At 54.6% G+C, this 23570-nt stretch overlaps 1 protein-coding gene across 1 annotated transcript in view; it reads left to right on the top strand.

Moving 5' to 3' along the window:
- Positions 1-23570, top strand: part of PREX1 (phosphatidylinositol-3,4,5-trisphosphate dependent Rac exchange factor 1) — a 181582-nt gene that overhangs the window by 28363 nt on the left and 129649 nt on the right. The window lies entirely within an intron of this gene.

Here is a 23570-nt window from a genome sequence, read left to right as displayed (position 1 = left end):
GTTTGTCTGTATAGCCAGCCATCCCCCACATCAGATAGGAAATATTGCCAGCACCTCAGAGGGTGTTCCCCCAAGTCAGTACCCCCCAGAGTAACCACGGTTCTGATTTCTGTCATCAAAGATTAGTTTTGCCTGTTTTTGAACTTTGTGTAAGATGGGATTTTTTGTGTGTCTTTTAAATTAATTTTTAAAATATTACAACTATACGTGTATATGTAACTACCTATGTGTGTAAAAAACTGCTTATGTTATATGTATACTGTATATTAGTTTATATATATGTTGTATGTAATCATGCCCATGGTTGAAATTAAAAAGGCATAAATTATGCAGAGTAAAAAGTCTGCCTCCCGAAACTATGGAGACAATAGAAAGATGAGTGGTTGCTAGGGGTTGTGGGGGTGCGGGGAGGAGATGAGAAGATGGAGCAGAGGAATTTAGGGCCGGGAAACCACTACCATGAGAGCAGAATGATGGATGCGCACACGTTTGTCCAAACCCATAGAACGCACCACACCAAGAGTGAGCCCTAATGGAAACTGTGGACCCTGGGTGATAACGGTGTGTCAACACGGGTTCATTGATTGTAACAAATGTCCTACTCTGGTGGCGGGTGTTGATACTGGAGGAGGCTGAGCATGTGTCGGGGTGGTGCATATAGGAGAAATTTCTGTACCTTCAGCTCAATTTTGTTGTGAACTTAAAATTGCTCTACAAAAATTGTCTTACAAAAAATGTCAACCTCTCACTTCCCTCCCCGAAGCCAGCCACTGGCCCTGCTTTCATCCGGGCCCTTGAGGTGGGTTGGACATGCCCCTTCTGTTACACAAGTGGTGGCTTATTGTCCTCACATTTCTGCACTTGACCTTGTTCCCCTTTTCACCCTGTGTCCTGGAGGTTGTTTTGTAATACTATGTAGAGTTCCACTGGAGGGATGCACTGTGTGTTTTTTAAGCTAGTCCCCCCTTGACGGACGCTGAAGTTGCTCCCATCTTTTGCCGTTACAGATGACGTATGACAGACACCGGCCGCTTCATACCTGTAGGTGTACACATTTCTAGGAATGGAATTTCTGGGTTAAAGGGTAAATGCATTTGTAGTTTTTCATTCATCTTTAGTTACAGGACAGATAGGAATGCAGTGTCCTTGTAGAAAATTAAACCATTACGGATGTGCTAACCCTTTCCTTCCTGTTCCTGGTTGCCCCCACCTCCGGTTTCTCTTGTTACTGGTCTGCTGTGCAGCCTTCCAGATCTTTCTCTGTGTGTTCATGTTGTCGACATCGATGAATATGAACCTGTGGAAACAACAGGGCATGCTTATGCTTCTAAGTGTGTGCATTTGTTTAAATGAAAGGCGTCAGACCCAGGCCGTGGGGCCAGTGGTTAAAGTCGTGGGCTCTGCAGCCTAGCACCTGGGTTCGAATCCTGGCTCTGTCCCTTGCCTGCTCTCAGAGGGGAAGCTGCTGTGATCGCCCAGCGTTCTGCTGCTGGCTTTGATTCCTTCTGACCTGTGCCTCCTCTTTTTCCAGGATGGTTGCTCATATTGGAGTTTATTTATCTACTTCCCTCTCGATGGGCATCTAGGTGGTTCTTTTTCTTCTGTATCAGGATTTCTTAACTTCAGCACTGTTGACAGTTGGGGCTGTGTAATTCTTTGATGTGGGGGGCTGTCCCATGCCTTGTAGGGTGCTTAGCAGCACCCTAATCTCTACCCACTAGATGCCACTAGTACCCCCTCCCCAGTTGTGACAACCAAAAATGTCTCCCAGACGTTGCCAAATATGGTGATGAGAAGTGCTACAGGGAGCATCCTTCTCCAAGCCTCTCTGTGCCCATGGTGAGGTCATCTTTACTGTATTCCCATTCCACAGATGAGGAAATAGAGTGCCAGAGAGGTTGAGTCATTTGCTTGAGGTCACACAGTGAATGCATGGCAGACCAGGATTTGAGCTCATGCGTCTTCGAATTTTTTGGGTGCCCACTGAGTGCCAGGACAGCTCCAGGCTGAGCTGGGTGTCAGCGGGTGACAGAACAGACCCAAGCCCTTGCCCTCGTAGCTCCAGCATTCTCGCAGGAGTGACACAGTCCGGGAGATACTGGACACTTAGGTGGTGATCGGTGGTGGAAGGAAGGGAGATAGAGGATCACAGTGACAGTGCCACCTGACGTTCAATGATATGTTACGGTTATCACAACTGATGTGTAGTGAGGGTTTCCGTACGTCGGTCACTATTTTAAAGAGTTTCACACTCATTGAATCCCCACAAAAACCCTGAGAGATACCATTAGTGTTATTCCCGCATTGGAGGTGGGGACACAGAGGCATGGAGGGGTGCAATCCCTTGCTAGGAGGTGGCAGAGCTGGCACCAGAATCCAGCCTCTCTGCAGCCGCGCCCTCACGTCCCCTCTGTACCCACTTCCCGTGGTCGTGAGGGTCCCCAGGACTAAGATGGTGAGACTCAGAGTGTTGATCGCGTGGAGATACAGACAGGACCTGAGCGTAAACGTTTAAACTCTTATAGCAATTGGGCAGAGTAATTTTATGCCGGTTTAGTCCAATACTAAAAATATTAGCTTGTAGTCTCTCTTTTGACTTTGCTTTTCTAATAATTCCTTTTTATTGCATTTTGTAAAAGCAGTAGTCTGAAATGGATTGGAAATTAGAGAAAAAATGGCTCTTCCTCGCCTGGTGGGAGGAACACCACGTGAGGACGGGGAGGTGTGGAGGGCAGACCCTGCCCGCGGTGAGGCCTCCCTCAGCGTGAGCTTTCTTCTTAATCCGTTATTCTGACATTGGGTCCTCTTGGCACAAGCTCCTTGCCCCTGGAGCTAGAACAAGCTGAGGGGTCTTCTCTACATATAATGGATGAAAAATTGTGGCCCAGGCTGGTTGGGTACTTTAGGGTTGGCCGATGGGGTCTGGAGGCTTGTGGGGCCTTCTCATTGCTGACTGTGCCTGTGCTGTGATTTTCACTGCCCTCTTCCAGCCCGGGCAGCTGGATAGGCCCTGACCTGCAGGCCTCCCCAAGGAGGCACAGCTGACCAACATCCTGGAGCCCTGGTTAAGCAGGTCCTAGGGAGAGGCTGGGCCTCCCTGGCGGCTGTCAGTGGCAGGGGCCCCTCTTGGGAACTGTCAGGGCCTCTCATCAGCCCCTCTCTTTGTATCCGTGGCCATGGCAACCTGGCTGGACGCTTGGCACTCTTAGGCCCAGCCCCCAGCCTGACCAGCGGGCTTTTTCCTTCACTGAGGCCGCCCTGCCTGGGGAGGCTGCCCCCACCTCCCAGTGATGGGGGCTCCTGGGCTGGGCTGATGCTGCCCTGCCGTGTGGGAAGGACCCCAGACAAGGCCCCTTCTGGATCTCCCCTCTGCCTCCAGGCGTCTGTGCTTCTGTCTCGGAGTGCTCTTGTTTTCCTTCTTCTCATTTGCTTTCCCTCCCCCGCTCTGCCTACAGCCCCCGGCCTCCTGGGGCTGTTTGCCGACCTGGGTCTGTCCCTTCCCTTCTCTGCGTTTCCGTCTTATTCTCTGCTGTGCCTCTGTTTCTCTCCTTCTGCGTCTGTCTTCTCGTGCACTGTGTGCAGGTCGGTCCTGCATCTAAGAATGGGGCTGGCTTGGAGCCCCCACTGCAGTGCCCCCTTGACGACCCTTCGTGCTCAGAGAAAGGACCACGCTTTATAGGGGCTTGTTTGCTGAAAAGCCACAGCCTCAGGGGCTGGCCCCGTGGCCGAGTGGTTAAGTTCGCGCGCTCCGCTGCAGGCGGCCCAGTGTTTCGTTGGTTCGAATCCTGGGCGCGGACATGGCACTGCTCATCAAGCCACGCTGAGGCAGCGTCCCACATGCCACAACTAGAAGGACCCACAATGAAATATACAACTATGTACCGGGGGGCTTTGGGGAGAGAAAGGAGAAAAAATAAAATCTTTAAAAAAAAAAAAAAAAAAAAAAAGCCACAGCCTCAGCCCCCACCAGCCCGATGAGATCCTGCTGCCCCAGACGGGGTGAGGGGGGTCTTCCCATCCCGTGAGCCAGCGGCTCCTCTTGTCCCCTGGGTGCTCCTCCCGGTGAGGGATGGGGTCCTCCAGCCTGGTGAGGTAGTCTGGTGAATGAGAGATTCTCCCGCCTCGTGGGACGGTCCTCCTGGCGGGACCCTCTTGGGAGGAGGTGGCTGCTGGGCCCCCTCGCTCTGATGTCTGAGCCAGCGCCTGAAGGGCTGAGGCCTGGAAGACCCAGAATGTTTCCTTTCCATGCACCTGGGAGAGGGCCTGTTCCCACTGTGGGCCGTTAAAGTCATCATTTAGTAGTGGCCACAGCTGTCCCTATAGATATGAATAAATAATGCTTCAGTACAGTGCCCTGGACTCGGGGCACCCTTGAGGGTCTCAGAGCGATCTAGAGAAAAGTCATCCCAGTCTGGCCTTTGACTGGAGCCCAGGGAGAGGAAGTGATTTTCCTGCGAGGTTTGCAAACCTGGACGCCACGGCTCTGATGGGTAAAGTGGCCGGGTGTAAGGGAACTCTGTCCCCCTCCCACCTGTCCTGTTTCTCCACCTTCACCAGCAGCAGAGACATAGATATTTCCCTATCTTTGATCTCTCTGTGCCTCAGTTTTTTCATCTATAAAGTGGAGATAAGAATATCTGTTTCATAGATGTTTCCTTAAAAAAAACTTTTATTAAACATTGAGGTATCATTCACATTCCATAAAAGTCACCAGGTTAAAGTGTCCACTCCAGTGGCTTTTAGTGTATTGTCAGGGTTGTGCACCGGCCCTGCTTTCTAATTCTGGAACACTTTACTCACCCCAAAAAGAAACCCCAAACCTATTAGCAGTCATTCCCCATCCTGCCCCTCCCCCCACCCCGGCAACACAGTCTGCTTTCTGTCTCTATGGATTTGGACATTTCATATAAACGGAATCATACAATATTTGGCCTTCTGTGACTGGCTTCTTTCACTTAGAATAGCGTTTTGAAAGTTCGTCCGTGTCTTAGCATGTGTCGGCGTTCCGTTCCTTTTGATGGCTGCGTAGTACTCCACTGTGTGGGTCTCTCACATTTGTGTGTCCCTTCCTCCGTTGATGGACTCTTGGGTCGGTCCCGCTGGCTCTGGTGAATAATGCTGCTGAGAACAGTGATGTGCAGGTTTCTATGGACCCTCGGCCTTGACATTGTGGGGTCAGCAGTGCTATTTAACACTTACTGCATGCTTACTGGGTGCCAGGCACCAGTCCTCCGGGGTGGCTGCTCTTTTACAGATTGGGAAACTGAGGCACAGGCATTAATTTGCCTGAGATCACATGAGTACATGGCAGGGCTCAGACACCGGCAATTCCTGGCACCGCTGACCCCAGCGCATTCTGGAGTACCTGCCCCGCGTCCTTGTAAAGGGGGTAGCTGCTTCTCAGCCCCGAGCACCTGTTCCCACGCGGGAACACAAACCCAGGGTTTCCAGATCTGACTTTATCCACCAGCCGGAAATGTGGAGTTTTGGGTATGAAATCACTCGAGTTTTAAAAGTTGGCAACTCCATCACATTTTTAACAAACACTGCGTTGGCCAAACAAAACACGTCTTCCGGCCAAACCCATGGGTCGCCAGTGTGTGCGCTCTGCCCCCAGGGCGATTCGTTGGTGGGGGACAGGGTGTCGCTGGGCTCCGACCTTGACTGCGTGCGTGCGTTTCTGGACCGGGGGCACCCACCTTCCCTGGTACTTTCTGGCTCGTGTCTGTGCCAGCCGTGTTTCACTCTGGCCCCTTTGTGGGATGGTGGGCTGGTTGAGGGCCCCGGTGGCGTCTGGTCCTTGTGGGATCCCTCACTCTCACCCTCATGTTTTATGGTCATGGTTTTATGACTTGCCCTTTTTGGATGCTCTTGGTACAGCCCTTGCCCTTGACTTTCGGAGTTAAGTACCTTCCTGCAGCTGGAAGCCGCCTGGCACGTCAGAGCCGGAGATGTGGAGTCTGAATTGCTGGTTCAAGCCCCAGGCTGCCACTTCCCAGTTGGGACCTTGGGCAAGTTACTTAACCGCTCGGGGCCTCAGTTTTCTCATCTGTACATCTGCAAAATGGGGCTAATACATTATTTCAGGGATTAGTCCATAAACTGTCATCATGTGACCATGGTGTGGAGCCTCGCGTCCCGTTAACTGGCTGTGCTATGGTGGCCATGTAAAATGGGGACCTGGGGTGCAGGCTTGGGAGCTGAGCTGCCTGGGTTTGAATCCCAGCTGTGCCACTCACTGGCAACATGACCCTGGGGCTCGTGACTTGACCTCTGTGCCTCAGTTTCCTCGTCCGTTGAACAGGAGTCATAATACACCCCCTTCATGGGGCTGCTGTCGCACGCAGAATGGCGGCTGGCACACGGTAAGAGCTCAGTCGAATCAGCCGTCGTCATTATTATGTACAAATAAACACGCAGACGTGCAGACACACGCATCCTTGCCAGGGCCCTGCCATCTGGCAGAAACAGCTCGAAGGTGCCTGTTTATTTCCGTGCGCGTGGTATCTCTGTGTGTCTCCTGCCGGGAGTGCCGATGTTAATGTGTGTGCTGCGTGGGTCCGCGCAGCCCTGAGCCAGCTGGCAGGGTGCTGTTTTCTGCATGCGTGTCTCCCTGTGTCAATAGAGTGTGTACATGGTGCGTGCGTGTGCGCTCTCTCCCCGGCACGTTCCCAGAAATAAATCCACGTTGGGGTTCTTGCGGGGTGAGTCTGGCCACCGGAGCAGCCGGCTGTGTTCAGTTGGCTGGGGAGGGGGCAGCTGGGGAGGCTGGTGGGCCCAGGTGGACGGAGGAACTGAGTGCTGCTCAGAGGTCGGGTGTGACAGCTAAGTGATGGGTGTGCTGAGGGCTGGGCCGTGGGCCTTGGGTGTGACTCACCGCTGCCGGCCGTGGCCTTGGGGAAAGGCTCTGGCGTCTGCTGTTCACACTTCAGGTGTTTGGCACTGGTTGGGGCAGAACAGACCCGCTTCCTCTGGGGCCTGCCCGGCGTGCCCCGGGCCCTTCCCAGCCTCTCCTCACCTTCCCTGTCTTCTCTGCGGCATATTGCAGGTGCTAATTTAGGCAGGCGCTCTGGAGGCTAAGAAAAGCTGAAGCACGCAGAATTAGCACAGCAGAATTTAGCTATCTGGAGAGGCAGCCTGGGCTGCTCAATTTATCTTCTTTTTTCCCCACTCACGTTCTTTTTTCCCTTTCGAACTCTTTAAATTGCCTTGCAGCCCACTGCATTCCTTTTCCCCCGGGAACCTTTGGCCTCTCTTTGCTCTTCTGTTCCTGGAGAACTTTCTGGGGAGGCCCGTGGAGCTTCAGGCTGCTGTGAGAGTGAGACGGTTCACTGAGGTCTTTCTCCTGTCCAGGTCCTAGGATGCAGTCGGTCATTCATTCCTCCTCCTATTAGCGGATATCTGTCAAGCACTTAGGACGTATCAGGCTGTGCCCTGAGCAGGCTGCATGCATATTCTCGCTTAGTCCTTCTCATGGCCTGGATGGAGATATTCTTATTGTCCCGTTTTACAGATAGGGAAACTGAGGCACAGAGAGGTTATGTCACCTGCCAGGGTCCCATAGCGAGGAAGGGCTGAACCACGATGTGAGCCAGCAGTGTGGTTCCAGGGCCCATGCCCTTCACCATAGCTCTGCATGCCTCGGTTACTAAAGGGGTCATTCAGCATACTACTGAGCACCCACTCTGTGCTAGCCCCATTTTTTCCTTCTTTCCTCCCGTTCACTTCATTCTCTTTCTCTTCCTTCCCTCCTTCTTGTCCACCTGTCCACCCATCCACCCGTCCACCCGTCCATCCACCTACCCACCCGTCCACCTACCTGTCCACCCACCCATCCGTCCATCCACCTATCCAATTAGTGTTTCCTAAAACTTACTCATTTCATTATCAGTCTTATGATTTTTGTCATATTCATATACCAGCTGTAACATTATTTATAATGTTTTTTTCTTTTATCTGACCCTCCTCCCTTTTCTAAAACTTTAGTCTCATCCTAAGCAATAGTGTTCATGAATCATGGATTTGATAGGATAGCCATCATTATTAATGTCAAAACAGAAAACTGTTTACGAGTGCTGTCCCTAAGTCCCCCCTCCCCAGTGTTGCTGGGCAGGCTGGGGAAGCTGCCGCCAGGCAGGTCCCAAGCTCACAGCTCTGCGTGGGCCCAGCGGGCCCAGGATGGCGGGGTGCCGTCTACGCGGGTTTTCCACCGTAGCATTTGCTGTAAAGGGGACAGTCAGACAAGAGCTTACCAGCTGGAGGGTGGTGGGTGGGGAGCCTGAGCTGTGGGGGAAGCCCCTGGCGAAGGAACCTGGGAGCCGCCAGAGAGCACTTCTAGCCAGAGAGTTGGGGAGCAGTGACATCTGAGCTAGAACCCAACATAGGATTTTGGTTTCTGATTCATCAAATATTTTTTGAGTTCCCGGTATGGGTGGGTGCTGGGCATACGGGGTAAGCAGTGGAGTTGTTCCTGACCTTGTAGGGCTTACGCTTGAGGGTGCTTAGAGCGTGTGGATGGGTAGGGGACAGACAGAAACTGAAGCCTTGAGGCACGGATCACTTTAGGTCAGGGCTGTGAAGACTAGGAAGCAGCGGGTGGGGTTGATGGCGTTAGGGGTGGGTCTGGGTGGGCTCTGTTAGCTGGGGTAGTCAAGGAAGGCCTGGTGAGGAGGTGGCATTGTACTGAGCAATGGGAAGGAGCAGCTGTGTAGAGTTCTTGGAGAGAGTTGTTTGGGCAAAAGCAATAGCAAGTGCAAAGGTCCTGAGGTGTGAGGAGCAGTGAGCAAGCTGGGAGGTAGCTGGGGCCAGATCTTGCCTGACGACTCAAGGAATTGGAACTTTTTTTTAGGTGCTTGGGAAGCCAGCCAGTGGAGGGTCAAGAGTGGATGAGGACCTGGCCAGGGAGGTGGCAGAGAAGAGAGAGGTGTTAGAAGTGGGGCCAACAGGGTCTGCTGGTGGTTGGCTGTGGAGGAGAGAGTGGAGTCGAGGGGTCTAGGGTGAGGCAGGGGAGCTGCTTCTCTGGGGGGCGAGCCTGCACTTGCAGGACCCTGAGGGCGAGCCCCCTGCCCGCCTCCCTCTGGCCTGCAGCTGCCCTGAGGACCCTCCAGAGCTTCCTGCCAAGAATCTGAGATGGGGACTTGCAGAGGCAGAAGACCTCTTCCCGCTGGAGCGCGGGGAGGACCACACAGCACTGTGGGTGCGCCCCCGCCCCCCTACCCCCACCTGGGACCGCTCTCCTCTGGGCCGTGCACGAGCGCCCAGGTCGTTGGGGGCCCCTCCTTCTGTTCACCTGTGGACTATGTTGTGGTTCTTTTTTCTCTCCTGGACAAGAGTTGTTGGACAATATCTGATCCACGCATGGGAGAGGCTGAGTTTGAGGCAGCCCCACATGGATTGCAAGGCTGCAGAGCTGTCCATCCATCCATCCATTCATTCATTCAAGGACAGTTCTGAGCAGCTGCCCGCCACCCTAGGAGCTGCGGTCTCTAGGTTCTACAATGGTGAATGAGGCTGAGAGCCCCCACCCTCAGGGAGCTGGCATTCAGGCAGGGGACAGACAGTGAACAGATAAGTGAATTCATGGAGTGCCAGCTAGTGATAAATGCTGGGAGGAAAATAAGGTGGGGACTGGGGAAGGCGTGGGGGGCTGGGGCGAGTGGCTCTTCTGAGACCGGCTGAGCAGGGATGGCTTCGCAGAGACAGTGAGGTGTGAACAGAGGGTTTGAAGAAATTAGCGCGCCAGCATCTGGGGGGAAGCGTTCCAGGCCGTGGGAACAGTAAGTGCAAAGGCCCTGGGGCGGGGTAGGGGGGGCGGGGGGGAGAACATGCTCGTGTGTTGGAGGCACAGCATGGAAGCCTGCGTGGCTGGAGCAGCTCGCAGGGATAGTGGCAGGAGGCGTCGTCCAGGGTGCCGTGCGGGCCGTGGTGGGAACATTGAACTTTATCCTCAGTGGGCTGGAAGCCACTGGAGCTGTTGGAGCCGAGGAGGGACGTGATCTGATTCACGACGCAGAGGGGCTGAGGCTGCTTGACCAGACAGCAGGGAAGAAGTAACTGATGAGGACCACTTGGAAGAACAGGGTCCCCTGAGGTATACCGGGCTGGAGCACTTGATCCAGGCGTGTGTCCTGGCAGGCGGCAGGGGACAGGTCAGAGTTTTTGGGTGGCCGCGTGGGGCCTGACTGATAGCCTGGCCCTGCCACAGACAGGCTGTGTGACCCTGGGCAGGTGACTTGCCCGTCCACCGCTGGGCTTCCTCATGTGTAGCATGAAGATCATAGCAGTGCCTCCCTCTGAGGGCGTTGCGAGCTAAATGAGGTGCTACGTAGCAGTGCGTGGAGCAGGCCGCTGGGCCTCCCCGGCGCTCAGGAGGAGCTTCCGTGCGTATTCGCCTCTTCATCTGGCGCTCCCCTCTCCTTCTCCTCCAGAAAAGCTCTGTGGTGAGCAGGACTCGGGTCAGGGCCTGGGGCTCAGCAGGCTGTCCTGGCGATGAAGGAAGCAGCTCCCTGATTCCACTGGGAGGTTGGGTGAAGCGGGACGCCTGTACTCTGCCCTCATCTGTGACACCTGAAGGACTTGTTTCATTCCGGATTGTGGTGGTTTGGAAGGAGCGGACACAGCTGGACTTCTGAGCTCCTGGCCAAGGTCCCGGGTTTATTCAATCCTTGGGTGGTAGGCTGGCTGTGTGAGTGACCGACTTAAACAAGAGAGGAAATGTAATAGCTCGTGAAGCTAGGGCATCAGGTTCAGGTACAGTTTGATCCAGGGGCTCAATATCCGTCTCCCTTCCCGTTGGCTTCATTCTTGTGCCCTGTGTGGCTCAGGTGAAGGATAGGTAACACCGCTCAAGCAGCCTTGGGGCGCTTTACTACAGAAAGGGGAACTAGAACCTGGTGGCAAAGGGCGAGATGCCTGCCATCGTAGCCGGGGCAGAGCTGTTTGGAAAGAGCGGAGGTTTCTGTTGGAGTGGGGGTGGGTGGGCCTTTGGAGCTAAGCCTGGGATTTCTGAAGGACGTTTGAGGGCCGCTCTCATGACTCATTCTCGGATGAATTCACTTCACCCAGGTTACGTCATTTCCTGAAACATCTGCCCTGGGTCCTCCAGGAGGCTCCAGGACGCTGCCCGCCTGGCCCTTGGGGGTGGGGACAGGTCCGTGGTGGGTGCCGTCTGAACAGGAAAACGTTCTCGGCTCACGGAACGCTTCCCCCGCCCCTTCACCTGCGTCAGGTGAATTACAGGTTGCACGTGGGTCTGCGCACAGTGTCTCGAGGGCCCGCCCGGCGTTGGACTGGTGTCGGGTGCCTTCATCGCCAGGCCTCCGGCGTACGCGGGTGAAGTTTACTCACCACGTTGGCAGTTTTCCTAGTTTTTCTTTCCCTGGGTGTTTGTGACTTCTCTAATTTCTAGGTTTCTTAAAAACAAAGAATATAAAACAAGCCACAGTCGTATTTCTAGATCCCAGCATCTGGTGGCCACTTGTAATTTGGGATGTTTGGGGGGAAAAAAGTGTTTTGATCATTTTTCAGAATTAGACTTTAAAAATGTGTCATTGAGTGTTTCTAGGTTAAAAGAAATTATTTTTCTTTTCAAAACATTTTGCAACCAGGCTTCTTGAGGGATTTTCTTAGTCCTTCCTACCCTCCCGATCTGCTTATAAAATTCCTTGCAAAAATGGGTTTTTCTTTTTTTGCAAGAGAGGTTTTTTTTGGGGGAGTTCTTTATAGAAATCTATAACGTTGTGCGCAGCAGAAGGGAAATGAGCTAGAAAGTGCTGAGGCCTTTGAAAGGTTCTCTTGTGGCCCCGGTCCCTGGCGCGCGCTGCCGCCAGCAGGCATCTGGGCATCTGTTGCTCCTGCCAACACTTGTTACGTGTGATGTTTGGGAATCAGCTTTTTTTTTTTTTTTTTTTTTTTAAATAAAGGACCTTTATGATCCCTGCTAACAGAACTCATTGGACAGTTGGAACCAACTTTACCTGATGCTGAGATGGTGTGTTCAGAGGTGACGAGCAGTCCTGCGATCTGGGCAAGCAGACATGGTGTCAGTGTTTCCAGGGTTAGAAGAGTCCCCCCGCCCCCCTTGGGGAGGGCCCGGGGTGGAGGGGGCGGTGGGCCCCCGTCACCCGTCACCAAGGTGGAGAAGGAGGGTGTCACCGTGGCCGGTCACCAGCTTCACTGGACTTGCAGCCACCATGAGGCCCGGGTAGTGAGTCCCCAGAGGGTCACCAGTGTGCTGTGCTAAAGGGGGCTTCTGAGAGGTTCTGGGAGTGTATAGAGGGGAGGGGTGCTGGGAGGGTCATGGGTCATCAGCTAGAGATGCTCTGATCCGTCCCCCACTCTCTTCCCTCTTGTCCCCTCCGTCCTCCCTTCCTCTGCCCTCCCCTGTTTTTCCTGTCTCCCTTTCTCCCTCCTTCCACCCTCCGCCTCTTTCCTCCTCTCCCTTTTCCCCTCTCTCTCCCTCTCTTCGTTCTCCTTCCTCTCTGTTCCTTCTTCCCACCCTCCTTCCTCCTCCCAGGGCTCTGCCTTCAGAATCCGTGCTCTTCACCGCTTTGCCCTCCGCCTCCCCTGCCTGACATGTCTGGGCCGTTGGCGCTGGTGTCCCGGCAGGATGAGTCCAGAAGGGGCTTGGTTTGCTCCTCCGAAGAGCTCTTACCGCTTGCCCTCCCACCTCCGGGGAACAAACCTAGATTTCTGGGTCTGCTCAGGCTGAGTGGCCCCTCACTCCCCTTTCCTCTGTCTGGAGCCCCCCTCACCCCCCATAGCCCCGTGGACACCCCACGCGCAGTCCTGCGTCCTTCTCTCCCGTGCTGGGACGCTCTCCCCAGGACCCCCCTGCCCTGCCCCGTTGGCCTCTCTCCCCTCACGTGCCCTTCCCTGCCACGCTGTCTGAAGAAGACCCCGCACCTTCCCGGCATCATCCTTCCTCGTGGCCCTGCTCCCCTCCTGTTGGTCTGTAGGTTTCTGTCTGTCTGGTGACAATCTGTCTCCCTTTTGAGAATTCAGCTCTGAAATTCTTCTGTTCCTGCATCCCTGCTGCCTGGCCCATGGTAGGGGGCTCATACATATTTTTGAAATGAAATTTGGGGTGTACGTGCTCAAATTCTTTCTCCTGCTGGGGTATTGGAGGATCAGAAAACCTTCGAGATTCAAGAGGGAAAGAAGAGAGGCTGTGGCCGGGGCCCTATGTCAGGGAGGTCGAGTCTTGAAGGTTGGCCAGAAAAGCCCCGAGAGGCTGGCCAGTTTCGATGAGTCCCTTTGCAGCTGCTGAGGGGCTGAGGGTCACATCCATGGGGTGAGAGGGTGTGCCCCAGAGTTTATGTATCAGCAGTGACTCCTGAGCTTGGAACTGGCTGGGTCAGCTCTCCCACCCTGGTGCCAGGCCCCTGGGGGGCTTTAGAGTGCTAAGCTGAGCACCCCCCGGGGAGGAGCCCCCAGGCCAGTTTCCTGGGGGCAGAATGGACAGCCACCGGGGGCCCAGTGGCTCTTGGCGTCCCCTGCATTTTTTCTGAATGGTGCTCTCTGGCCTGGGGTTGGCCCTCGGCTAGTGCTGGTGGGGGCTGGGCGGCCTGCCGGAGACCCCGGGCAAGGTGCTCACACGCAGATAAACACTTCTTAGATGTAAGGTAGTTACATATAAGATGCACCCATTTAAGTCAACACCTTTATGAGATTTCACAGGGCGGGCCCACTGGCGACAGGCGGGGGAGCTGACCACGGCTGTTTCACTGGCCAGTGGGACGGGAAGGGGGCTGCTGAGGGGTCACGTGGGTTCAGGGGAGGCTGCTGGACACTGCCCACCGAGGCTTTGAGCCCACCACCCCACTTGGCTTTCCCTTCAGGTGGGTTTGTGGTTCCCGTGGGCAAATCGGCTTCTTGCCCCCAGGGAAGAGGTTTCCCCAGGGGTGGGGGGAGGCCTTTAGGTCCAGGCAGGGCCCAGCCAGCTGCAGGTCCGGGAGGAGCTCTCTGTCACAGAACGATTGGCACCGGAAAAAGGCCTGCGGCTGAGAATCCACTGAAAACGGCCATAACAGAGCAGTATTGGGGTGGGGGCTAGGGGAGGACTTCCCCTGAAGGAGAAAACCAGAGTCCTAAAAGTAGGATGAATTTCATCCTTTCATTGGTTAGGATGTAATATTTAGAATACAGTAGCAGCTTTGCGTGAATTCTTGGAGTCAACAGAGCCACTCAAGGGTTGATTTTTTTTTTTTTTGAAGGATGCATAATTTTTCTGATAAAATTAAGCGACTACATGGTATGATGTCATTCCTGTCAGGTTGCCCTTTACAGCATGATGATAAAGAGTCATTTTGCAAAAAACCCCAGGGCCCATTTTCGGCTCTCACGGCGGGCCTCTCTGACGGTCAGATCATCTGGAACTCCCCGTCTTGTCTCCTTGCGTGGCTGTTTTCTCTCCCGATGTGCACCGGCCGCCCTCCGCGCCTGCGCGTCTTCGTAGCTGTGCCTGTTTTCCACCATCACTTCCGTCAACATCGTGAAATCCAGCATCTTTTGCAAGACTTGCCGTTTCCTTTTGCAGCCGATGTGCTTACTTTCGCCCTGTGCTCTGTGTGGCCTGGGCGGGAGAGCGGGGGCCGTGCAGACGGGGAAGGCATGTTCCGCAGCTGAGCTGTCGGGAGTACGGTTTTAGAAGCCTCCAGCTTGTTCTGTGTGTTTTGAAGCCATGACACTTTTCTCCCTGTGGGGACCGGGATCACGGGCACAGGAGTGGACACGGAAGGAGCATCTTAGGATGCGGCTGTCGTGGAGAAGGTGCTGAGTAGTTGATGAGACCGTTCCTCTCCTGACACAGACAGGGTGGTGAAGTTGGTGTCAGGACGCCGTGGGCGCCTGGTCTCCTCGGCATCAGCGCTCAGCCTCCTCTGCTGAACGCTCCTCCGCCTCCTGACCTCTGATTTTTGGGGTGTGCCGGGCTCAGCCCGTGGGCTTCTTTTCTTCCCAGTGGTCCCACCTGTCCTCTGGATGTCACACTCGTGTGGGCACTGCCTCCTTCCCATCGCCACGTGGGTGTCTGATGCCATCTCAGACCAGTCGTGTGCCAAGCCAAATTCCTCTTCTCCCCTGAATCCCGCTCCTCTCCCTCTGTCTTTCCCACCCCAGGCGGTGTCAGCTCCCCCCTTCCAGTGGCTCAGGCCGAGAATTCGGCAGTCACTCCTGATCCCTCCTCAGTCACCCCCAGCATCCAAGCCGGCGGCAAGTCCCGTGGGTCCACCTTCCAAACGTCTAATTCTCACCACCTTCCCTGCCACCACCTTATTTAGCCAACACTGACGGCACTTTCTATGCACCCCGGCACAGCGCTCTCTCTTTCACGCACCTTAAAAATGATATCTCCTTTAATACTCGTGAAACCCTATCAAGTATATGTTCTTTCTATCTGCATTTTACACATTGAAGTTCAGAGAGGTTAAGCCCCTTGCCCAAGGGCACACAGCCTGTAGTGGCAGAGCTGAGATTTGAACTCACCCCACCTGGCTGCAGAGATTGTGTGTTAACCAGCACACTGGTCTAAGTCCCTCTCGTCTTTTGCTTGGGCTGTTGCAGTAGCCCCATCACCCCCTGCAGTCCCTTCTCTCCAGAGCGGCCAGAGGGCCCTGGTTAAAAGCCAGCTCAGCCCCGGACGCTGTCTGCTTACTTCCCCTCCCGGTGATGCTGCTCCAGAACCTCATCACACTAGGAGTGAACACCAAAGTCCCTTGTCGAGCCTCCTGCCCCCTGGGCCCTTGGGCACAGCCGTGCCTCTTACCGCCTGCTCATGCTGTTCACCCTGCCTGGAAGCTCTTTGCTCAGATGTCCCGATGGCCTGTGCCCGTCCCTTTTAGTTCTCTGCTCAGGTGTCACCTCCTCAGAAGACCTTCCCTGGCCAGCCGTTCCTTTAAGCCGGGCCGTCCCGCACGCAGCCTCCAGATAAGCTGAGAGTCCTTCTCACCATTTCGTAGGATCTCGACATGGACGCACGGCCCGAATCTTCCTTTTTTCTTGGCTGAGTGACTGTGGGGGCAAGCGCTTACCAGAGGTCGTGTGGCCAGGGCGAGGCACAGATGGGCCCAGAGCCCAGGTCTCTTGACCTGTGACCCCTTGACCTTTGTGTAGTGTGGAGTCATCACCCTCTGTAATTGGATAAGTCATTTAAACTCTCTGGCCTCAGTTTCCTCATCTGTAAAATGTGCATAATAATAGTGCCCACCAGTGGGGTTATTGTGAAGAGTAAGTGTGTTAATACATGTAAAATGCACAGACCCAGATATGACTGTAATTCTACTGCTCGTTGGCAGTGTGACCTTAGAGAAGTGTCTTGACTTCTCTGGGCCTCAGTTTCCTCAGCTGTAAAGAGGAGCTCGTCACAGGGTTGTTGAGAGGATTGTATGCAGGGATTTCTGTAAAGCGTTTAGAACAGCACCCAGTACGTAGTGACTTGTTTATGGATGTATTGACTGATTTATGGATAATCAATAAATGTTAGATTATGATCATCATCGTTATTATTTCTAGACCAGCCTTGTATTGGTGCTGTTTTGAACTTTTTTGGGGCACTTTTTGATCTTCAGGACTTCCCTTTGAGAAGTCCAGTGTAGACATGGTCAGTCCCATTTTGTAGATGGGGAAACTGAGTCCATCAGAGGCTCCCTGACTCCTCACGGTCCCAGGGCTCTGCAGCAGAGTCAAGCAGGTCACAGCCCCGGGTCTAGCAGGCAGAGCCCCCCTGGGCTGCTCAGGCTCCCGTGGGAGCCCCGCAGGGCAGCCTTCCCCTGTTGAGGCTAACCGCTGGTTAGCCGGGCCCTGGGGGCTGGGGCCTCCTGGCGGGCGGTGGGTTTCCCCACCAGGAGTGTGGGAAGACCGGGGAGGCTTCATCGAAGTGTGGCTGGTCTGCAGGTGGCCTGGCCCTGGCACAGGAGGCAGGGTCATTCCAGGGTCTCACGGAGCAGCAGAGGGGATCCTGTCATCACAATGGGCTCCCAGCCCAGGAGGAGGTCCCTGCTGCCCTGGAGGTTCCTCAGGTGTCCAGGGCTGGCTCTGAACCCCTCTGCAGGCCAGGTCTCTAACTCCTCATGTCGCTTAGAAAATCGGACTCCTCATCATGGCTTCTGTGTCCACTGCCTGCCTTTCTCACCACCTCTCCCTCCTTGCTCCTCTCCAGCATGAGGGCCTTCTGGAGCCTTCCAGCAAACAGTACCCACTCCTGCCTCAGGGCCTTTACACCTGCTGTTCGGCTGCTGGAATATTCTTCCTTGGATTGTCACTTGTCCATTTCCTTCTTTTCCTTGAGGTCAGAGCCCAAGTGGCACCTCCTCAGAGAGGTCTGAGAGAATGGCTTTGGCTCGTCCCTGGACCTTGGCTTTCTGTGAAGGTGAGAAAACACCCAGGAAGTGACAGAGCAAGTGTGGAAGGAGTGGTGGAATCTGGCAGTCATAATCGTGGCATCCACCTCACAGGGTTGCTTTAGGGATTAAATGTGTTCACACACGTAAGACCCCTGAACACGGTGAACATCCAGTAAATATTAGGTGTTCTTGTTGTGCTGTTGTTACAACAGCCTCATTACTCCTTTTGGGATTTGGTCTGTGTGAAAGGCAGCTTCCAAGATGGCCCCGCCTCCTGTTACTCAGCCTGTCTCTCTCCCTCCTTGAGTGTGGGCTGACTTAGTGCTTCGCTTCTACTGAACAGGAGGAGGAGGAGAGGACTTAGACTCCCCATCATAAAGGAGTGTGGCCGGCGACCTCTCTCGGATCCCTTCCCCGGGGAGGCTAGCGCCGTGTTGGGAGGATGCTCAGGCAGCTGTGTGGAGGGGCCCCCGTGGCGAGGAGCAGAGGCTCCAGCCGCGAGCCTCAAGGAGCCGATGCCTGCCCCAAACCATGCCGGTGGATCCTCTGGGCTCCAGGTGGCTGCAGTCCCGACTGACAGCTTGTCTGCAACCTCACCAGAGACCCTGAGCCCAGATGTAGCGGTATTGGTTACCCTGGAACTTGATGGCTTAAAATAATAAACGTTTGTATCTCACACAGCTTCTGTGGGTCGGGAATTGGGAACAGGGTGGCTGGGTGGTTCTGGCTCCAGGTGTCTCACGAGGTTGCAGAGAAGCTGTCGGCTGGGGCTGCAGTCTCATTGGAAGGCTTGGCTGGGGCTGGAGGCTCTGCTTCGAGACGGCTCCTTCACTGGCTGTTGGCGGGAAGCGTCGGTTCCCGGCTTGTGAGTCTCTCCATCGGGGGCATGGCAGGTGGCCTCCCTCACAGCGGGTGATCCCAAGGAGCCACAGGCAAACGCCGCAGGCTCTTTTATGACTTAGCCTTGGATCGCTACGCCATCTGTTCTGCTCTGTGGCCGTTTCCTGGCCACACGGATCAAACCTGAGACAAGGAGGGAGGACCCCACGTGTGTACTGGGCCTTGTGAATACAGGGAGACGGGGGGCTCCTGGAGCCCATCTTGGGGCCTGCTGACCTCACGGCTCTTTGGAGCAAGGTCTCTCTGAACCTTGGTGAAGCCTCTCCTGGTGTGCGTGCACCGGAGGAGTGCAGGGGCAGGGTCTGAAGTCCTCTGCTTCCCCCCATGTCAGTATTTCTTAGAACTTCTCTTACAGTATGTACAGAACTTCCCCATTCTTTTTCACAGCTGCATAGTTTTTCGTGTCTTCAATGGACCACAGTTTGTTTAGGATTGTTTAGACAGTCGGGTAGTTAATATCCTTGTATCAGCACCTTTGTGCCTGTGCATGAGGACGCCCCCGCTGGGAAGTGGGGTGGCCTTCACCCATCCATGAGAGGTCCTTCTCTGCCCTGTCTCCTTGCGTTGTGGGGTTCTGATGCACATGGAGAGGCTGCAGACAAGGCTGGGTGTGGCTGTGTTCAACCCGAACTTCCTGTAGCCCATTCATAAATTATAGACCAGCATTTCTGCCTTCAGCCCCCTGTGTGTGTTGCTGTAAAGAGAGATTAACGGCACCCAGCGTCGGTCCATTGTCGCTTTCGTGGCAGCTTCATAGCCCCGTGTCTCCCTGTATTCACAACGCCTGGTACCAGGTAGCGTCCTCCCTTGTTCTCCAAGGAGCTCTGGTTCTTTTTCTTGGAGGATGGTGTGGAGAAACCTAGATGTGGGTGTTGGGTGGGCATGTCACTGCTTCGAGGCCCGCCCGGTGGATAGAGCTGGGAAGTATGTGTAGGAATGTTAACTCATGCGTGCCCACCCATCTGTCTTTCTGTATTATTCTATCTGTAAATATAAAAAACCCCAAGTTCGTGTTGATATCCAGTGTGAGGTTTTCAAAAGATTTAATTTTTAAAATTTATGTACAATAAAAATGACTTTTTGCGGGTGCAGAGTTTAATGAGGTTTAACGCGTGTAGAGTCATGTTCCTACACCGCAGTCGCGTGCGGAACAGTTCTGTCACCCACGAAACCCTCTAATGCCGCCACTTAGTAGTCACGTCTTCCCCGACCTGTAACCCCTGACAACTGCTCATCTGGTTTCTGTCCCTATAGTTTTGCCTTTTCCAGAACATATGTATTCCATGGCACTGGACTCATCCTGCATGCAGTGCCTTTTGAGACTGGCTTCTTTTGCTCAACAAGAGGCATTTGAGATTCATCCATGTCATCACGTGTATCCGTGGTTGTTCCTTTTCATTGCTGCATAGTATTCCATTGTTTGGCTGTCCCACAGTTTGTTTGAAGGATATATTGTTTCCAGTTTTTGGCAGCTATAAATAGGGTTGCTAGAAACATTTTTGTACAGGTTTTTGTAGGAACATAAGCTTTTGTTTCTCTAGGGTAAATGTCCAGGAGTGAGGTTGCTGGGCCGTATGTTAAGTGGATGTTTAAGTTTGTGAGAAACTGCCACATTATTTTCCAAAGTTGCTGTACCATTTCGCATTCCCACTGGCAACATGTGAGAGATCCTGTGGTTTCACGTCCTTGCCAGGACTGGGTATCGTCAGTTTTCGTAGAAGCCATTCTTGCAGAAGCATGGTGGTCTCTCATTGTGGTTTTAGTTTACATTTCCCGCATGACTGATGACGCTGAATATCTTTCCATGTGCATATTCACCATCCATCCGTCCTTTTTGGCACAGTGTATATTTAGGTCTTCTTCCCATTTTTTTTTTGTTTTTTACTAGGTTGTTTGTTTTCTTACTCTTGAATTTAGAGTTACATTCTGGATACAGACCTCTCATCAGATATGTCATTTACCAATATTTTCTCCCCGTCTGTATCTTGTCTTTTCATTCTCTTAACAGTGTCTTTTGCTTAGCAAGAGTTTTACATTTTAATTTATCACTTATTTTCTTTTATGGATCTTGCTTTTCTTGTCACATCTGAGAACTTTTTGCTTAACTTCAGGTGAAAAAGATTTTCTCCAGTGTTTTCTTCTAGAAGTTTCATGGTTTTACATTGAGATCTGTGATCCATTTTGAGTTAACGTCTGTGTAAAGTGTGTACTTTGGGTCGAGTTCATTGATTTGCATATGATGTCAGTTGTTCCAGCCCCGTCTCTCGCAGAGACTGCCCTTTCCCCCCTGAATTTCCCTTGCTCCTTCGTCACAGACGAAATGGCCGTATTGCGTGGGTCTATTTTTGGACTCTCGCTTCTGTTCCTTTGATCTGTGTCTGTGACCTTTCGCCAGGACCGTACTGTCTTGATTACTGTGACGTTAGAGTAATTCTCAAAATTAGGCGGCGTGAATCCTCCAGCACTTTTTCCTTTTCACAATTGTGTTGGCTATTCTGGTTTCTTTACCTTTACGTGTACATTTTAGAATTAGCCACACAGGGTTTTAAAAGTTAGGAAAATTGTCACGGAAATCTAGATTTCCAGTTTCTCTTGGAAACGGGACGATCTGGCTCTGTTTCTGCCCGGTGACAGTGGACGGGAGCGGAGGAGCGGCTGCCCCTCTAGATGAGCATCTGCTCTTCACTTTGCCGCAGTCCCCACCCTCTCCCTGTTGTATCCACTTTGCCACAGTCCCTGCCCTCCCTTTTGTCCCACACGTGCCCAACTTCACCCATTCACCCTACCTGCGCGGCTTCGTAGGCACTGGTGTTTGCAGCCCCTGGTGTAGACTTCTTGGGCACCCCTGGCTGTGGGATCGGCAGTACTGAGAATCCTGATGGAGCAGCCGCAGTTCCAGGCAGAGCTGCGTCTTTGGTGCCCTTGATCCGTGATCTCTCCTCGGATCTGTGTCACTGCAGGGCGCACTCTCCTTCTGCCCATTGTCCAGATGTGGAAGCTGAGTCTCAGAGAGGGTAGCTGCTGGCCCTCAGGCTGTGCAACTTGGCTTTGCTGTGGCCCCAGGGCCTCTGGTTGTTACATCAGCTCGTTATTGTGTGTGGCTCCAGCTCCTGGAGACTGAGGGCCCCCCAGATTCTCTCCTCTCCGCCTGGCTCTGCGCTGTCAAGGATTGCTCTCACATACTCGTGATGTGACCTTAAGGAGCCGTTTCTGTCCCCAGGATCGATCTGTAGAGAATTCCGGGTGGAGGGGCGGGATGAATGTCCAGCCGAGTGGCCAGCCCGAGGGACCCTGGGTTAATGGCCTTCTGTGTGGCTGCGTGGGCTTGGGGCTCTCGTGAAAGCCATCACACCCTCGGGAGAATGATGGGGTGTGGCTGGGAGCCCCTGGACCTCAGGCTCGAGGCTGGAGAGTCGGTGAACTGGGGGCTTGGGGGCTTTCCGTTGTTAGACCCAGATCGTGATGACCAGACACCCACCAGGTGCCGGGCGTGGTGTGGTGGGTTTTGGTGACAGCAGCCTGCGTTTGTGCCACGGGTTTGCCACGTGCTGTCACACCTGCTTAGGCAGGTTCACCTCCCCGTGCCTCAGTCTGTGCCTCTGTAAAAAGGGCTCTTGGCAGCGGCCCTGCAGCAGGCCGGGGTGCCTGACCCTCCGCCGCGCTCAGCAGATGTCGGCCCTGCTCTTGCCATCGGTATCGATGCTGTGGAAGCGCTTGCTGACCGGGCGGCGGGACGACAGGCCTGAGGGCACACAGCCCCTCCCTGACTGGGGGGGCGCTTCCCCTCTCAGGGCCCCCATCTTCTCCTCTGTGACACGGGATTGATTGTGACGCCACCCGCCCCGGGAGAGTCGAATGAGATGATGGCGCATGGAATCCTGGCACAGAGCCGGGCCTGAGGTCGGCGCTCCCGAAACTCTTGCTGTCCTTATTCCTACACAGTGATGCTGAATTCTTGCATGTCCCCGCGGTGGGCATTGGGCCCCCTCCTGGAGGGGAGGCTGGGAGTCTGGAGAAGCCGAGTGAGCCGCTCAGGGACCCCGTGCCTGGTGGGTGGGGAGCCCGGCCCCCAGACCTGCAGGGCTGCTCGCCGGATCCCCTGTGGGGCCCGGAGTCACGGAGCCCGGGACCCCTCCAGAGCAGCCTGCCCGGGCCCAGCTGCCGTCGCCATGGCGCCCGGCCGCCATCTCCCTACTCCTGCACCGTTGCCAGGCAGGAGTCTGGTTGCCAGGCGCCACCTCCGAGGGCAGCTGGGTTCTCAGCCCGTCTCAGGCTGTCTCAGGGGCCGGGTCCCTGGGGGCCCCGTGCACACTGGACCTGGGAGGCTCGTTCTTGGGGGTGGAGAGCAGCCCTGAGCCTGGGGTCTGGCTCCTCCGTGGGTCCCTGCAGGAGGCGGGGCAGGGCTCGAGTCTCTATTTTACAGACGGGGACAGACGAGGCCCAGGGCAGTGAGGGAGGGTCCAGCGGGGGACGCGGGAGTTGGCCTCGGAGTCCTCTGTGCTGCCCTGGGGGAAAGGGGCTGCACCCACCCTCCAACCCTGAGGAGGTGGATCTCTCCCCAGCCTGTCATAGCTCCTGAGTATCCTCCTTCTCAGGGCCTTGCCCACTGTGCTTGGAATCCCGTCTCTTCAGCCTGCCTGATCAGGCTCCTGCCTGCCTTCCTGCCTGGGTCTGTGACCTGCCCTCCCCTCCTCTGGTCATCTTGCCCAGTCCCTCTACTTACCTATTTTGCTCTGCTCCAGCCACAGTGGTCTGGCCGTTCCTCAGACACCCCAAGCAGGCCCCTGCCTCAGGGCCTTTGCACTTGCTGTCCCCACTGTCTGGGATATGCCCTCCCCTGGGCTCCCATGGCCCATGCCTGCATTTCATTTGGTGTCAACAGGATGTCCCTTTATCAGAGAGGCCTTCCCTGGCCACGGCATTTAAAGTAGCAGCCCCCGCTTCATCTCTCCCTTTTTGGCTTGATTTGCTTCCTAACATGTATCCAGTATATTTTCGCTTGTCACCTGTGCCTCACCCATCAGCCCTGGGAGGGTGGGAGCTGCGTCTCTTTTGTTCATGCTTCTGTCCCTGAGGCCCCGAACAGTGCCTGCCCTTAGGAGGTGCGGAGAGTTGTATGCCGAGTGAGTGACTGAATGACTTCACAGCCTCGAGGATGCACGAGCCGGGTGCTCCGGGCGGTAGAACCTGTGTGAGGGAGGAGCGGTGGCTGCTTGGGGAGGAGTTGCCAGCCGGCACCCGTCTCCCCTGCACGGGGGACATTGGGTTCTTGTTGCCTGCTGGCCAGTCGCCCTCCTCCTGCTTGAGGGGCACAGCCCTGCCGCCCTGGCG

Source organism: Equus asinus, chromosome 15 (assembly GCF_041296235.1).
Source record: "Equus asinus isolate D_3611 breed Donkey chromosome 15, EquAss-T2T_v2, whole genome shotgun sequence".
In the NCBI taxonomy this organism is placed as follows: domain Eukaryota; kingdom Metazoa; phylum Chordata; class Mammalia; order Perissodactyla; family Equidae; genus Equus; species Equus asinus.
Note: the sequence above shows the minus strand (reverse complement) of the source record. Positions and strands in the feature narration are given on the sequence as shown.